The sequence below is a fragment of the Calidris pugnax genome, unplaced genomic scaffold (genome assembly GCF_001431845.1).
Source record: "Calidris pugnax isolate Ruff unplaced genomic scaffold, ASM143184v1 scaffold36, whole genome shotgun sequence".
Taxonomy (NCBI): Eukaryota; Metazoa; Chordata; class Aves; order Charadriiformes; family Scolopacidae; genus Calidris; species Calidris pugnax.
Window position 1 is genome coordinate 1,192,011 of NW_015090825.1, and position 8,565 is coordinate 1,200,575.

Sequence of the window (8,565 nt, forward strand, 5' to 3'; positions counted from 1 at the left end):
GCTCCCTCCCTATCCAGCCCAGCACCCCACGGCTGCCTTAGGGGCAGAGGCCTCATGGAAGGCAGAGATCTCACGTCGGATGGTTTGCCCACACATTCCTTTCCCGGGCACTATTGCAGCTTCTGCTGGAGCCTGGCTTAAACTGCAGCACAAGAGTTTCTGCAGGTGGCCACAAATTCACCCTCTTGTCATCTCATCGTTCCCTGGCAGAGAGTAATTCCCATTCAAGGAGGGCACCAAACCCTAAAACTGCATGGACAATTCAGAAGCAGGGCATCCGGATGGCATCTGATCGTAGTCCTCCATTGGTTTCTGCTCCCACCTATGGTTAACTCCTTGTTGGAGCTCTGCCTTTGTGCCTCCCACGGTGCCATCCCTGCCTTGCCCCTGTTCCCTGCTCTACCCCAGCCACATCTGCCTGCTGGAACCACCCAGCTTCATTCGTGACCATCTTGCCTAAACTCCAACAAACTGACTTTACCAGTCAGGCACAGTCCCCTGTGAATGTTCCACTCTGGTGTTCCCGGAGGCAGGGATGACTCATGACATCTTGTCACTCCCAGTAACTCAGCTGATGAAATCCCAGCAGCAGCCAGCCACGCTTCAGCTCCATGTCGATGTTGTGGCTCCAGCACCAGCTTCTGCCCCATGTGAAACTATCTGTGAAAGTGCAGCAGCTCCTTCACTAGCCCCATCTCAGAGCTGAACCTTCCCTTGCCACACAAAACTAATGAAGACCACTCATGTCGTCATGGCACTGTTCACCTATGTCACAGGCTGCTGGTTTTGACCCAGTTTCCTGCGTGTGCTGTTGATGGTGTCATCATGGTGTGGGGACGTTTGGCAGTACTGTGACCCTCAGCGTGGTCCCAGGAAGAAACCCTGCAATGCAGCATCCCCGATCAACAGGGGCAGATTGTAAAATTCCTGGTGCAGCTGTAAACATCCTTTGCTTTAGGTAATTTATGTTCCCTACACCAGTACTGCCACCCACTAGCAAGACCAGAGGACGGAGCGTTTGAGGGGCTTGCAACCGGCAGGGGTTCCCTCACCCAGCTCTCGACAGCTTCCTGCTTAAAGCAGCTTGGTGTTTAAAGTTCTGTTAGCAGCCAACCAGCAATCTTCCAAAGAGTTCTGTACATGGCTTAGGAGTCAGCACACGGCAAGGAACGGTCCAGAAGGACGTCTGCAGGCAGCAGCCTGTAACGGAGGGTAGCAGAGTTTAGCAGTATGGCCACTCCATGCCCACTAGCCTCAAAGCTGGAGATGAGTCCCATTTAATTTACTACCACAGAGTCAGCTTTTCTCCCTGTTTTGAGACAATTTATAGCGACTTTGTTCATACTTCCCAATTATTTTAGGCTCGCTGCATAGTACTAAAATAATTTGGGGCAAGGGACTAATGCAGGTTAGGTCCAAAGTCATCTTTCACTAGCGTGTCTCTACACGTAATGCTTGATTCACTATGATGACAGAGCCAAGTTTATTGATTTTTTTTTATTTTTTTTTTTTAAGCTGCATTGCCTTTAGAAAATTAGAACTTGCTGCTGGTTTTCAGGATCTAGGTTACTGGAAACACTGGTTAATGGTCAAGTGCATTGCTCTACCACAGGGTTGTGCTTTACCACACGACTCCCATTGATTTGATCCTAGACACGAAGACTCCCGATGAGAGCCAAAGCCAATGCTGCTCTGAAATGAAGCCAGGTTACCCTGAACAGTTAACACAGTGTTCCTGTGTTCGCAGAGCTTCATCTACAGATCTCTACATTCTTTCTGAGCTGGTAAGGAGAGCTTCCTTAAACCTTGTGCTGCCTATCAAGAGCTGAAGAGGAGTACTGGGAAATACAAGTACTTTTTGTATGCCTACAAGTATCTCAAGGGCGGGCTGCTTGTATGCCTACAAGTATCTCAAGGGCAGGCTGAGGGAGGAGGGAACCAGACTCTTTTCAGTAGTTGGCAGTTAGAGGACAAGGGGCAATGGGCACAAGTTGGAACATCAAGGGTTCCACTTGAATATGAGGAAGAACTTCTTCAAGGGGAGGGTGACAGAGCCCTGGAACAGGCTGCCCAGGGAGGGTGTGGAGTCCCCTTCTTTGGAGATTTTCAAGGCCCACCTGGATGCAGTCCTGAGTAACATGCTCTGACAAGCTCTGGGTGGTCCTGCTTTGGCAGGGGAGTTGGACTAGATGATCTCTATGGTCCCTTCCAACTCTAAAAATTCAGTGAAATTCAGTGAAATTCTTTCATTGCACCCCTGAGCTACTGGCTTCCATGTGGTGAAAATCACTATGAAGGTAAGAGTTGGAGAAACAGAGAAGTCCTAAATCCAATAGGAAACAAATGGTAAACAAGTCTTTCAGGCCAGAACTGGTCACTTTGAGTATATGGTTGCTCATTTTGCTGACTCTAGTTCTTCCAGATGCTGCGGGCTAATTTAGCTCTGAATATTTTGCATCATCACCAAGTGCATGTCATAACTGCAGCAATGCCATTTTAAGCCACCCAGAGGAGAACAGCAGGCTCACAGCCGTTCTTAAGAAGGACTAAGGACAATTCACATTAAGATTTCAAAGCTCACAGATTGATCCAGGCCTACTGGCGTTTAGGGACTCTGAAAATGTTTACTACCAATTTGTTACTGAGTTATCGAGTAATCTTTCTCCCTGACACAGACTCCCTAGGCAGAGGGCAGTATTTCCAGGACAGCAGCCATTCAAAAATCCTTTGAAAATGTTACATAAGCCTTTGTAAATACTTTTTTTTAAAAACTTCTATTCATTCCATGTCTCCTCAAACGTTTGAGACAAAAGTCATCTGATTATGCACATGAACACAATTATCCCAGTTCCTCATTTCTTGGACAGAAAGGCATCTGATGCTGACTATTCCTATAAACCAACAACTTCAGAGCATAACTAGCAATATCATCAAAATCCTGCAAGTAATTAGGACCACGTCTGGCCAATGGTAACATCACTTGAAGGAGTACATTGCGCTTTCAAATGTGGCCTGATCAGAAAGCTTTAATAGTTCAGAGAGGAAAGCAAACTAAGTTAAATGGCTTTTTCTTTTCCTGTTTCCACTCTACCACCTCAAGCTGAGTGAAAGAGCAGGACAGCAGATGCCTGTCCATGAAAGGAAGTGTTAGTCAGCCCCTTTCTCACATTCTGCATCTTCATTTTAAATTCAGTGTTGTTTCAGTGTGACTCACATACCTTTGGGACATCCTTTGCTACAGTCTCTCCTGGGCATCAGTCACCTACCACAAAATTCAGCATCCTCAGCCAGGAAGTTGCCCCTCACAACTTCTCAACAGCTCATGGGGACATAACCCTATCAAACACCCTTGTCCCAAATATATTGTCATTGATGACAGTGCTAGACACGCATGACAGCCACATAAACGTCAAGTTCTTTCTGAAAGGTAGTGAAGTATTTGGTTCAACCGCTTCCTTCGGCAATGAATTCAGTAGTGTAATCTCATGACATGGAAAAGGGCTTCCCCATTTTCTCTTCCCAGTTCCACGGAATGGTCCCTTTGTTCTAATATTATGATAAAGGAAGAATGGAAGCTCTCAAGTCTACTTTTCCTACTCTAGTAATTATTTTATAAACTAACCGTCCACTTTTATATGCTTTCTTTCCAAAATAGCAACCTCAGTTTTTCTAATATCTCTCTCAGAGTTTTTATATGCCTTAATCGCTCGTGTCACCATTTCCTGGAATCTCTTCTTTAAGCACAGACATTTGTGTCCTGCCCAGAGCATTCAGACAAGATTGTCCACACTGGCACTGAAATCTCATGCCTGTGATTATTATAGAGTTAATTTAACCCCCCGAAAAGGTAGTATCAGCCTAAATGTTTCCCTTGCACTGCTGACATTGAATTTCAATTACCGTTGCGCTGCCCCATCACCTTCCCTGTTTGGGTCTGACTGAAATCTTCCAGAGCCCTCTCTAATACAGCTACTCTGAATTACTTTGTTTTCTGCAGAGGTTGTTGCTTCCCTGTTCACTTTTCCCTATGCTCTTGCCAGAAGAACAATAAACACAACACAGGGCAACACATACGGCCTTAAGACATTTTGCTTTTAACCTTTTCCCATGGTGAAAATTTATTGTTCAATTCCACTCCCTGCTTGCCGCTTATAGGGTAGTTATTGTTCAAAGACAGATCATTTTGGCTTATGCTACAATGCTTAAAATCTTTAAATATTTTTTGTTGGCACAATTTAGGGAAGGCTATTTTGGAGAGTCCTTAATTCTGGATTTTTTTTCTCTACTGCTCAGCCTAACTTTGGCCACTCTGTACCTATTTGTTCTTAACTTAATAGTATCTTTCCAATTAAAAGCTCCTTTCCCTACCTGCTGCTTATTCTCAGGTGCATTTCTGGCCAGCCATCAGATCCCTCCCAAGTCTCCATTTTTTACTAGGCAAATTTTTTAGGCCACAACTCCGGTGATAGGATCTTCATTCCCCAGAAAAACCTAGAAGTCATTCTTACACATGTTTAAGTTGATCTTTGTTGAGAATGACTGATTAGAATTATTCACAATATTCTATAGGAGAGTTTTTTTAATAGAAAAATCTCTTGATGCTTTCCTAGGCCCTATTTACTTTTCAGCAGTTCATGGTGTGTGACAAGCTAATACTCAGAGATCCTCTTGCTCCTTCTCTCTCATTTTCAATTGGTGAGTTCCCAGGAATAAAACCCAGTAATTACTAGTTCCTATATTCATGGCACTAAATTTTGCATACCTGAATCTCATCCAAGATTTCATTTCATCCAGATCTCAGGGGTCTTTCAGTATTCATTTATAACATCCTGATCATTTTGTCCTTGTGCCATCAGCAAATTTCATCCAAATGCTCTTTTTATTTATGCTGTGAATTCAAATATGAAATGAGATAAGGCCCTGAAGTGACCTACATTAGTAATCCCTTTTCCCTCTCAAGATTCTGTCTTTGTGGAGCAGTCTCAAAGGCCTTTAAAAAAAAAATCTAAAGATATCAGATTAAATGTTTCTCTTTTATTAAGTTCTTTATTGACAGAAAACTGAGAAGGGGATTTATGAGATACTCTTTGCTTAAGCAATTCATCTTGGTTATCATAGTCGTCCAGGTGTTTTGACATATTTTTAATTACCATTCCAACCAGCTTTCAAGCAACGGATAAAAGTTTCACTATTCTGTTTCCCTGCTTGATCCCTAGCACCTTTTTTAAAAAATTGTGGGTACAGTCTGTATTGCCTTCTCTGGTGCTCTGGTACCATGACAGCTTTCTAGGAGAGACCAGATATTTTCCTTACCCCAGAAGACAAGGTGCCCAACTGCTTCTCACTTGAAGTTCTCTGGAATTCTCGGAGGTATTCACATTGTGTTTTAAATTTTTTGTTTGGTCCCCCATTTCTCTTTATGAGATCTCAATCTCCAAAAGCTGCTTCATTGTGAAAAACAAGAGTGGATGCAGGACAAGAATAAAAAAGCCTCCTACATCCTCAAAACTGAAGGTGGATATGAAAAAGCAAATGTTTTCTTGATTGTTCTCTTTAACCTCCCTTGATCCAACACATCCACTAATTCTTTCGCAGGCTTCCTGGTTCTCACACCCTGGAAGAGTCTCATTTATACTTTTCATTCATTTCATTGTTTGCTCTGAAACTCCCTGTTTTAGCTTCCCTCCTAATTATTACATGCTGCAAATCCAAGCTTCTCCCTGCTGTAAACGTTGAAGAACCTCTTGCATGACTCCCAGTTCCTCAGAAATTATAACTTAAGTCACACGGGTATCCTATTTTCCTTTTGATCCACAGAGATGCTTGTCATCTGAGACTATTATTATTGCTGATACCATAGGTATCCACAGCACTTCTAAGGATTTTAATCTTTAACTATTAACTCTGATGTCAGCTTCTCAGTCAGAAGGCAGCAGCATGAACTGCTCATTAGTTTGAGCTACTGCTATCAAACTTTATATCCTGTCTGCATTTTCACACCATCTGCTTTTGAAGTGGCAGACAGACTGTTAATCAGACTTACTCTGCTTCAGTGTCTGTGAAGTGTAGTGGCTCTTTGAAAAGTGACTCGAGGTGGTTCTACATCTACTGTTTCACAGCAACTTCTGTCGGCACTTCCAGGCAGACGGCGCTTTCCTGGCTGCCAGTCCTGGGATGTGACCACAGCTTTCCTTCCCTGGCACCCTTGCCTAATATGAAGAACCAAACTTCGAGGCTCAAAATAGGGTTTTCTTCTAAGGACAGCTACTAATTGATCTTTCAGTTTGTTCACTTATAACTACCTGAAACTTAGAATACAATTTTGTCAATTCAATACAGGAAGGAGCAGAATCCAGCTTCCTCTCTTGGGGCTATTGTAATTCAGCAGGGCTAACAAGCAAGAGAAACAGTAAAAATTATTTGACTCCGTCAAGGCAGAGGATTAGTCAGAATGCACCGAAGCATCTTAACTGCTGAGTAAGAAGGTTCCTTTTAGGGTACAGCTTTTTAGCAGAGAATGACTTTATAATTGTGCTGCACTTCCCTTTGTATCCATTGAACCTACAGCAATGTAACATGTAACAGTACCTGTGAGCCTTGGGGCACTAGAATCTGATACTCATTATCAGTTTGTCTGTATGTCTAACTACTGAAACGTTTCACTTGTCAGTACTTTGTAATTTTTAACATGGTAACACTACATAAACCTTCAGAGTTGGGAAAGTGCAATTATCACAGAAATATTTTCTCATGGAAAACCTTTTTGATGCTTTACACTGAAAGAAAAAACAGCATGAATTGAAAATGTAGGTAGAACCAATTCACTTCATTCACTGACACCCCCTTCTCTTCCCGAGGAAGCTCTTTTGTCTCAACCACGGCTGCTAGAACGAAGCACAGCAGACCCTGGGCCACTGAAAACGCTTCACAAGACCCCAACGCCGTGGTCTGCCAGATGGTGACAGCCAGGAATCTCATCCCCCTGCTCTCTAGCCTTAAGAGCACCGGAATTGCACAGGAGTCTGCATTTAAGCCTTACTTATTCTCATGTGAGCACTTGCTGACTCTGGCAGCTCTGATTATGCCCTCCAAGCTTTTCAGCTTGTCATTTTTTATCTCCCTGGTATCTTCTGTATACTAACTGAATGTCCTGAACACCAGGGTTTATAATCCATCTAACTTTTGTCTCTGTGAATATTTAGTCATTCACGCAGCGAGAAAGAGCTTCAAGAAAAAAGGCCTTAAAAAAGCAACCGACTCCAAGCTGGGTAATAAGAGCATTTACCTAAGATCTGCTGGTTCACCTCCCTTTCAAATAGGGTGTTTGACTTTGGGTAGGCACAGAAGGAGCCCCTTCCTTCTGCTCATGATCCTTGGGAATGAACCTTGCTCCGCTCTGGTACCTACCTACAGCCACTATCCCTGTCTGAAAGAAGGAGCCAAAATCAGGTGACGCAGGTTTAAACCTTTGCCATAAATGTATAATGAAAGCTCCTTGCAGAGATCTAAATAAACCAAGAACTCCTGTAGGGTTCATGAAAATAAGAGACCAAATAGAGGAGAAAGACTTTATGTTTATCCTTGAAAAGGAAAGGTCATGGTACAAACTAAAGATTTAAAAGGCATAAGAGAAGCAGAATGAAAAGAGACATTACAAATGCACCAATAAGAGGAGAAGCTTCAGTTAGAATTTGTGCCTTATCAAAGACATCAAAGAATCTGATTACGAGACCAAAACTGATAAAGAACCAGGCTTTGTTAGTTCTGCAATTCACAGAACTACCTGCATCAAAGCACAATGAAGTGCAGCTGTAGCCTGAGAAATGACTCTCAGGAGCACGTGTGATGGCACGGAGCCTGCACAGTCCGACTTGGAGGAAACAAAGAGCAAACCATCAGTCACTGGGAAATGAAGGCTGGGGCTTTCCTGCTTTTGAAAAAAGACTTTCTGTATTCAAAGCTCAGCCAATGTCCCCCTCTGAGACCTCTGAGGGTTTCAGGGAAGGCTTCGTAGTTGGAGGTCCTATTGGAATCCATGTAGGAACTGAATGGTGAGTAGGTAGATGCTGAGAGGCAGAAGGGTGCCTGTCCACCCAAAATACCGTGTTACCTTTCCCAGCTGCTAAAACCTCTGGAGCAGGGCTGAATTTAATTTTTTAATGTAACCTAGCAGGGTGACCCTGGCACACTCCTGCAGCAGACACAGCTCCATTGCTGAGAGCCGGAGTGGTGTCTAAGTGGGACAAGAACACACTTCACTCTGGGAATTCTGGCTCGCCAGCTGAGCAAGTGACTAGACTCAGTTTAATGGCTTCTTTTGCTCCCATCTACAGCGGCACAAAGCTGGCCATGCCGGCCAGAGGGACACGGATCCCTGCCACACGCCGCCACCACTACGTTTGAACTGACCCCGGAGCGCCCAGGGCCCAGCCTCCCTCCGTCTGGAGACCGGGCTCCAGTGGCACAAGGAACGGCCACAGCGCGGCCGCCGCCGCCGTCAGAGACAACATGGAGCCCGGCTCTGCCATTTTGCAGGCCGTTTTGCAGGCGGGGGGGGGGGGGGGG